Source organism: Alligator sinensis, unplaced genomic scaffold (assembly GCF_000455745.1).
Source record: "Alligator sinensis unplaced genomic scaffold, ASM45574v1 scaffold428_1, whole genome shotgun sequence".
Classification (NCBI taxonomy): domain Eukaryota; kingdom Metazoa; phylum Chordata; order Crocodylia; family Alligatoridae; genus Alligator; species Alligator sinensis.
Window position 1 is genome coordinate 3,584,924 of NW_005841919.1, and position 8,671 is coordinate 3,593,594.

The window sequence follows — 8,671 nt, forward strand, 5'->3', positions numbered from 1 at the left end:
TACTGCTGAACACAATCATGATGCATCTGCAAACAGGGAACTGGGATACGGTAATTCTGAATGAGGTATCAAGAGCTTTGGAAATTTGTTGTTGCCAAAGGATAAAATTCTTCCTTCACTCTCCATTAGCTTCAAGGACTGTATTCAAATTGTTGAACTGATGGTAAAGATTAATTGATGGTGATAGACTAGCACAATTTATTATGCATAACTAAATATACATGGAACTAGAATTAAAAGGTAAAAACAAGAGGGTGCTTCTTCACTGGGGAATTTGGAGTAAATTATCCCGTTAGAAGTAGCAAAGATGGAAGTGGTCATGTAAACAGGACTCTGGTATTTCTACCCTTTGCTGTGTAACCCTATGATATTGTGATAAAAAAATGCCTGCCGGCATTGTGATCACCAGCGGAGCTTTGCTGGTGCTGAATTATGCATTCTAATTTGCCTAAAATATGTCTATAGCAGCAAATATTCATCACTGACAAGGTACATTTTCCTAGGATGGACCCAAGCTTTAGGGCCAAGCCCTCCAATAAACAGTACAGTGAGTAGAATGGAGAGGTTGCCTGTTGCATTCTTTTCTCCATGAACATTGCCTATGTAGGGTAGAGCAGAAGGGAACATAGCCTTCTTCTCAGAAGACAGTGAAGAGATGGACACACTCTGAAAGCTTCAGATTGTGCCCTTGTGGAGTCATAAAGGGGACTCCCCTGTTGGTCCTCCATGCCTCCTAATATTCTCATGAATATGAGAGAGAATTCCTACTCTTTTAGTTCTTGTCTAGACTACGAAAATGCACTGTGTTAAAATGTATTAACTAACAAACTTTCAAAAACACTGCTAAAATACCACAAAGTCCTTAATGTGGATAAGGCTCAAAGTACCCCAAGTTCATCCATACTGAAACATGGCAGTCCTTGCCTTGATTAAAAGCAAAGCTGTATTTAGCACTGTTTTAGGGCCTTGTTACATGTTGCACTTTGAGTTGCTCAAATGTTGATCAATGTTAGTGGTAGCTTGAGTTTGGAGCAGTCACACCTTAAGGATAAAAACCTTCTCTGACTGCCCCCGATTTGCACAGCTGTGACTTGCCACTAGAGGTCTGGCAAGCAGGGGATGGATTAGGAGCTACACCTGTGATTTGCCACTAAAGAGCTGATGAACCAGGACAGATTTCGATGCCTACTATAAGTGGGGGTGTGTGACAGATGGGTTGGGGATGCAGGAACATGAAGCTGGGAGGCAGAAAGTTAATGGGACGGGGGTAATGAAATAGGAGTTGGAAGGGAAATGGGGGTAGGGAATGGGTGGTAAAATGAAGGAAGTCAGCCACTGAAGGAAAAATAAAAGGAAGCACAAATAAATGAATAAAGAGAAAGTAAATTAAAGGTCTCATGTTTTAATAATTTGGGATTGGGGTATGGAGGGCACTGGCCATGCTTTCTGGGGTGACTGGAAGGTAGGAGTGGTGAGGTACTCCTGAGGGAGCTACTGCCTTGGGAAGGAAGCCCAAGCTCAGGGGGACCCAATCTGGCCACCTACCTTGTATCCTCCTCACCCCCTTAGATCCCACTCCCAGATCTGTCCTTGACCTGCAACCTGGCTAGCTGGCATGTATTTTGCAGGCTGTTTGCATGGAGTTGCACCTATGCAGGTGGGAAGATCACACACTCAGGGGTGGGAGGGGCAGTTGCTTTGACACCAGAACTGCCCCTTGAGCAGTAGAGTTCACGGGGTGGAAAGTTTGTCTACACAGAACAGGAGGGTGGGCGAGGGAACATTGCATCCTGAGATGCTGGAGGACTGCAATTGGGGTGGCTTATATGTGGGGAATGGCCACACATTAATGGAACATGAGCTGGGTAGCATGGATCAGAGATGAACCTCCCTTGGAGTGGTGTAACTGTAAGCTGTCTAAAGTATGCTTAAAATTAGTTTCAGGTGTTAATGTGTGGACAATTCAGAGGTTAAGAGCTCATGGAGCAACCTAAAATTAATGTGCAACAAGGCCCTTAGTTAGAAGAGAGTCAATACATTTCCTGACAAGATGCATTTTTCCAATGTGGGCACAAGGTAGCTTACATGATGGGGAGGACTGGCAGTAACAAGAGAAAGGCCTTTTTTCTTATATACCTAAAAACCCCACACATCAGCGTCCTAGAGGGCAGGATACAACCCTTTGTGGATTCACTAGGCACAGTTTCAGCTATTTAAATGAGAGAATCTAAAGGTAAAAACAAAAAGGATCCTAACATTTTGTTCTATGCACTGCACCTCAAAGAACCTCAAAGGTCTTGATCTTGAAATGTCACTGGGCAGACATGTCCAAATAAATATGCTTCAGGAAGAATGGTAACCTTTAATAAAGAGATATAAGAACATCTTAAACTTACATGCTGTCTTTAGTACAAATAAAATGTATTCAAATAGAAACAAATCCAATACTGCAGCTGGTGTTTAATGATACTTCATTTACATAACAAAAGATTGAATTGAGTGTTTATGGAACTAGTAGAAGATTGAGAGGAAGAAGATTGCTTTACTTTCACATGCTGCCACTAAAAAGCCTTTGTTTCTGTACATGGTTCCTGATGCCTTATCTTTTCAGTAACAAGATCTAAGAAACATAACCTGAGATGGGTACCTAATTTATTAAATACAACCCAACTTAGGCTCACTACTTCAGACTTAGCAAAATATACTTCAGGGTGACATTCCTCAATGGACAGAAGATGAGGAAGAGACCTTAAATCCAGTTTAAGTTTTATTTTGAAATTTTAAGAGGGACTTGATGAGAGATAGGTTTCATGTTGCCCATCTGCCTGACTGTTGGACATCAGTGGTCAGCGAAGCACAGCAGGAGAGTCAATATAATCTTGTCATCAGTGGTGTCAAAGGCTGTCAATACATTTACTCAAAGCAACACGGATGACTTTTCAGCATCCACTGTTAAATCTGATTATCCACCCCAGGTCACAGCATGGCCCTGTCAGAGTCCAATGAATCTGCAAATTCTGCTAAATACCTCGTCATAAGGACACGAGAAAGGCAAGGATCCACCACAGATGCGCTATTCATACTATCTTTGTGCCATATTCAAACACAAAAGCTCAACTGGTTGGGGACATTTGAAAAGTCTGACTTGGTGGGGAATGTCTAGTTGTCTCTAGGTATATTTATACATATGCTCTAGGAGTGGGATGGGGGTGCTTTAATTAGAGTGGCTCTGAGACCCACGCTAATTAAAGCACCCAAAGTGTCACGTGTCAGCGTCCCCACACTGAAAAATGGCAGCGGGGGCTCCTTAACTAAGGCTCATCAAACGAGCTTTAATTTAAGCGCCCCTGCAGCCGTTTTTCAGCTCATGGAAGCTGATACACATGACACTTGAGTCTGCTGGAGCGCAGTAATTATCACGCTCCAGAAGACTCGATTAATCAAGTCTGCTCCGATGCATTGTAATTTCAGTGCATTGGAACAGCTTTGCTGAACATGTATAGGCACTCTAAATTTTCTTGTTGTGCTCCTGAATCTACCGCAAAACTGTAGTAACAAAGCACTTTGTTTCACCAAGTCTTAAATACTAAAATAGACAATAATTTACAGAGTTAAAACCAGCTTGGGACTTGTCAGTTTCATTTAAATTTTTGTAACAAGACTGCGATCCATTCCTCTTGTGACAATGAGCCCTCCAAAGGTTTTTCCTTAGTCAGCTCAAGGTTCTAAATAACAGGAGCTTCCCAAACAGACTGTTAATCACCCTGCTTTCAGAAGTTCAGGCCATCAAATTTTTACTAGAGCTAAGTACAGACGTTCAAAAAGCCTGAGGCAGAACTCATCTAAGTTACATGGTTTTCTGTATCGTTTACATCAGTAGCAAACAGAACATGCATTCAGCTTCTGGTTGGAGGAGGGGGGCAACACTTAGATTGGGTTCTACCATTTTTAAACCAGTCTATGTGTGCCAAACTTATGTTTTGTTACAGGTATAGACTGGTTTTGTGTGCTGAACTTTTGTCTGCTACAAGTCTAGTCTGGGTTCCCATTGCTTATACTAGTAAAAGTCTAATGATTGTACCTAGCATAGCAGACCAGCAGAGCTATTACTTGTGTACTCCAGCACTGAAACGATTAAGGAAGCTATGCAACAAGTAGAATACAGACCACCAGACATTTTTTGCCATTGTATTCTCATACAACTTGGGTATACGTCTAGATGAGTGCACATGTGTGCTTCGTGGCACCTCAAAGGCTTTTGAGGTGCCACAAAATGCATGTGGCACACAGAAAAATGGTTTTCTGTGCTGCATATTTGCAGTGCAGAGCCAAAATTAGGTACCAGGAAATTCTGGTATTTACAAAAAAGGGTATTAAAAAATGCAGGGCGGTGCATGTGGCTGTAGTGTGCGCCACCTGAAACTGGAGCTTGGCTGGCCAGAATCATGCTCTGGCTGCCAGCCAGGCTCTGTGTGCCCGGATCACTGCTGCTGCAGCCCAACAGGGCCCCCAGGTAAGGCTGCTTTCCTCACACCTGGGACCCCGGCCTCTCCTACCCCACCCAGGGCAATTTGCTGGACACCAGAGAGTGCATGCAGGGGCATTCCCTGGGGATAAGTAGCAGTGGCATAACTATGTGCTGCTGCTATTTGTCCCTGGGGAAATGCACATGCACACTCATTTGGATGCGTCCCCTGAGGCTGGCAAAAAATAACACTTTATTTTAATAATTCTTTTCTCTCTTCATTGAGCTGTCCTTTACTGATTCTTTGATTTGATGCCTTTACAAACAATTGGATACAATAGGGACTTACAGCACCATCGAGCTAAAAGCCAAAATTATAATATTGTAAGTTTTAAAGCTTCAGTGACTATAGGAAATAATACCAGGAATGAACCACTTGTTAAACAACTCTAACATTTACCCTTTTTTGCTTACAGCCAGCTGAGAACAATCCCGTGCCCAAACTGTGCTTATGGAAAACATACCCTAATTATATTTACTTTTAAAAATCCTTATTGCAATTTTGTGTGGTCTGTGTAACCATTGTTGGGCTATAGAAATATTTTGATTCACCCAGGTTACTATACCTCTTTCTTTTATGCTGAATAGGAGCATACCTGCAGCACCACATTACTGCTGGGGGATGTTTGGTAGTGACATTAAGAATAGTAATAATATACCATTGCAATATTAATTTTGCTCGTGTAAGAGGACCTGATGGCTTAGATCAGGAATACCCAATGGACTGTATGTAACCCCTAGGCTCTGGCCCGGTTGCTACTTCTCCTTGCCTCTATTTGCTCCTGCACCCCAGCCAGGAAAGGGCTGGAGTGCCCAAGCTATGAGTATAGCAAAGAAGGGAGCTGGGCTGCCTATACTGCAGGTGGATGGTGTGTGCAGGTGAAAGAGGGGGGCAGGTGTTGCACCTGGGATGAGGGAAGACCAGCTGTGCTGGGGTGGGGAAAGGTGGGGGGCTGCTGACATGGTATGTGCAGCTGGGAGAAAAGGGGAGCAAGGGTGCCTGCACAGTGTGTACAGTGGTGGGAGGGGAGAGCACTGTGTTGCCCATACAGAATGTGACCCCCATGGCATGTGGCCTCCTGCTGCCCAGATGTTTGGTGTAAATCAGGGGTGTTAATCAGATATGGCCTGTGGATTGGATTTAGTCTGTGGAACCACATCATTTGGCCTATGGTGTTGGCCCTGGGTCTGAATTGACCCACACAGCACATGCAGTGCTTGCTGGACCGACCCCTTCTTTTCATCCTCTTTTTGTGACTCAGTATATGGTGGCATGTTACAAAAGCAGATGCATTAATGGATTTTAGGACTTTAAGGGAGTGGAACAGAATGCTACTTACACATCTATGTCCAGTTAGATGCCCAATAGGTGAAATAGAATCTAGTCTGAAGTTGCAGGAGAAAATGTGGGATAATAAAATCCGAAGGGTGCTGGGCTGGAAGTCAAGAGGCTTGGTTTCATTCCCAGCTCAGCCACTGATCCACTGGGTGCCCACTGGCAAGTCACTTTATTGTTCTGTCAGTTTCCCTACTTGGGCTACGGGCAGACATTCAAAAACCCTGAGACTGAATTGATTCACTCTTTGCAGGTTAGTCTAAGCTGCACAGCTTAAACTGATTAATAACTGGACAGACATTCTCTGTTAAATCAGCAAATGCAGGCACATGCCTGCAGTGGCTCAAGCCAGAAGCTGGGGGGTACTAGGGCATGCTTGCCAACACTGCCAAGGCTCTCACCCCTCCCTGCTGCAGTGGAGGGGGCGTGGCCAGGCACCAGCCTGGGGCTAGCAGGACACATAGAATGCCAGTCACCAGCCGGGAAGGGGGGTGCTGCTGCCGGACTGAAGAATGGGGATGGGAAAAAGTCCATTCTCTGAAGGCAGCATCTATTGAACACAGCAATTTGCAAAGCATATAACAGGTAACTACCAAAAATCTTTGCCTAGGTTAAGATATAGCCCAGTAAAACACAACATACAGCATACACAACTTGGTCTAACTTAAAACGTAAAGCAGGAAGACAAGAGAAAGCCTTGCATAAGCCCTACTAATCCTGAGGGCAGAGTGCCTCCTTATCGCCAGGCATTCAGAAAGACTTTGTTTAGGTTTTACAGGTTATGCTTTATAATGTAAATGTAAGTCTCTGCATTCTTTCACTTGCAACTTCCCTTAACTCCATCTCCAGCACATATGTGTGGCAAAGACCTGACAGTCATCAGCACTTCCCATCTCTCAGTCTGGTCCTGAAGGTCTTGCTCTGGGCTCACAGGTGCAGGTCTTGGATCTGCATGCAGGGAACTAGCTTGCCTCTCTCCCTTGCTCTGGGACTGCTGTGGAATTAATCCCCTCCCTGGCTGCAGGCAAGCTGGACAGAGGGAGGAATTAAATTCCATCTCTGCCTGACTGCAGGAAAGCACTGGAGGTGCGCTTGGGGCTGGCAAACCCCAGCTGCAGTTCGCAGGGTTTGCCAGCAGGGGTGGAGGGGCAGGGGATAGAGGAAGGAATTTGCCTCAGGGGCCGTGGCAGGCCAGCACCTGGCCACGCCCCATCCCTTCTCTGGCTAGAGAGCAGAGGGGAGGGGCCAGCCCAGCTCTCTGTAGCAGTGCCCAGCCCAGACAGCATGCCGGGATGCTAGGGGTCTCTGATTTAACTTAAACCATCAAGAGGTCTGGAACAGACATAAACCAGTTTGAGCCAAATTAGTTAAATCTCATACTACATTCAGCCAGGTTTATCTCAAACCGGTTTTAGCCATTTTCAAACTGGTTTATGTGTACTGAATGTCTGTTCTGTTACAGATTTAAACCAGTTTCTGATCACTTAAACCAGTTTCTGTGTAATGTCTGTCCCTAGCCTTGCTGAAGAGAGGTAATATTACCTTCCACTTCCACGCTTTTGATCCTGTTTTGTGATCTAGAGATGAAAAGCACCCTTGGACCTATGCATTCAAAGTGTCTGATGCTTAGGTGGATCCTACCATGGCACCAGAGACTCTACTCCTAGTCCAGTGAAAGGATTAAAATAATTTGTTTACCCAGTTCTGTCCTCCACTGCACAGGGATGTTTCCTCTAATGTGCCATGGAGTAAGAGGAGAAAGCCTCTCACTCAACATCTTTATGTGTGTCGCCACAGACACACATAAAGACACAGCCGTGTCGCCACAGACAGCCGCACAGAGAAGGTCATGATGTCACAGTTCATATATTATTCAAGTACAGTTCTATATAGATTGTTAATATAAGCAAATTGGGACAAACCCTCTTTGACTCACACAAATGTAAATCTCCTCTGAAGCTGCAGATAAATGGTGTCACTCTGTATTTGCACCAATGTATTTGAGAGCAGACTCAGGATCGCTTGTCTTATTTAACTGGTCCAACACATTATCTGAAAGAATACAACAGAACAATAGTTATAAAAATGTCTGGATGTCATCTAGTGGAGAGCAACAAAAATGATGACAAGTTTAGGAAACAGGACTTAAACAGAAAGACTGGAAGAAGTGGGGTTATTAAGCCTGAAGACAAAAAGACTATGAGGGAGATTTGATAACAGCTGTCAAGTACCTGAAGGGTGGTTATAAAGGGGATAGCGATAGACAATTCTCTGAGTCCACAGGACTCAGGAGAAAGGACAAGGCATAACAGTCTTAAATCACAGAAAGGGAAATTAAAGTTGAATATTAGGAAGAACATTTTCTTTATATGGGTGGGTAAGCATTGGAATAGATTACCTAGAATGGTGGCACCCAACCTTCCTCTTTCTACCAAAGGTAGAAATTCTGAACGTGGCTCCACCTGAGTGATCACCTGGTTTTTTCAGTGATAAAAAAATCCCAGAAAGTCAAATCATGAGGCTGTGAGAAAGCAAAGCATTAAATGGGGTTTCACAGGAGAACTCATTTTAGAAATGCAGTGTGACTAAGCATCTACAGAAAACAATATTCAAAAAGTTTGACCTAGATAACATTATTTCTTAGTGACTGGAATTCATTAAAAATCTTACGTTAAAAAAATGTACTGAAGCTTGAGTGTCACTTTGTTCTGGATAACCCAGCTCTGCTTAACTAACTGAGAATAACTGGGGGTCTTCAAGAGGAGGTTGGATATGCATCTAGCTGGGGTCATCTAGACCCAGCACTCTTT

General features: G+C 44.0%; 1 protein-coding gene across 10 annotated transcripts in view; it reads right to left on the reverse strand.

Annotated features, from left to right (window-relative positions):
- LOC102369805 (poly(rC)-binding protein 3-like) overlaps window positions 1-8,671 on the reverse strand; it is a 322,632-nt gene that overhangs the window by 166,952 nt on the left and 147,009 nt on the right. For 7 of the 10 annotated variants that reach the window (XM_025198321.1, XM_025198316.1, XM_025198322.1 and 4 more), the window contains one exon: window positions 7,798-7,913. The exons of 1 other annotated variant lie outside the window; for it this stretch is intronic. The gene's annotated coding sequence lies outside the window, so the exon portion shown is untranslated. Of the gene's footprint in view, window positions 1-2,277; window positions 2,361-7,797; window positions 7,914-8,671 lie in introns of all 10 variants that reach the window. 2 more of the 10 variants (XM_025198319.1, XM_025198318.1) reach the window with 2 other exon arrangements.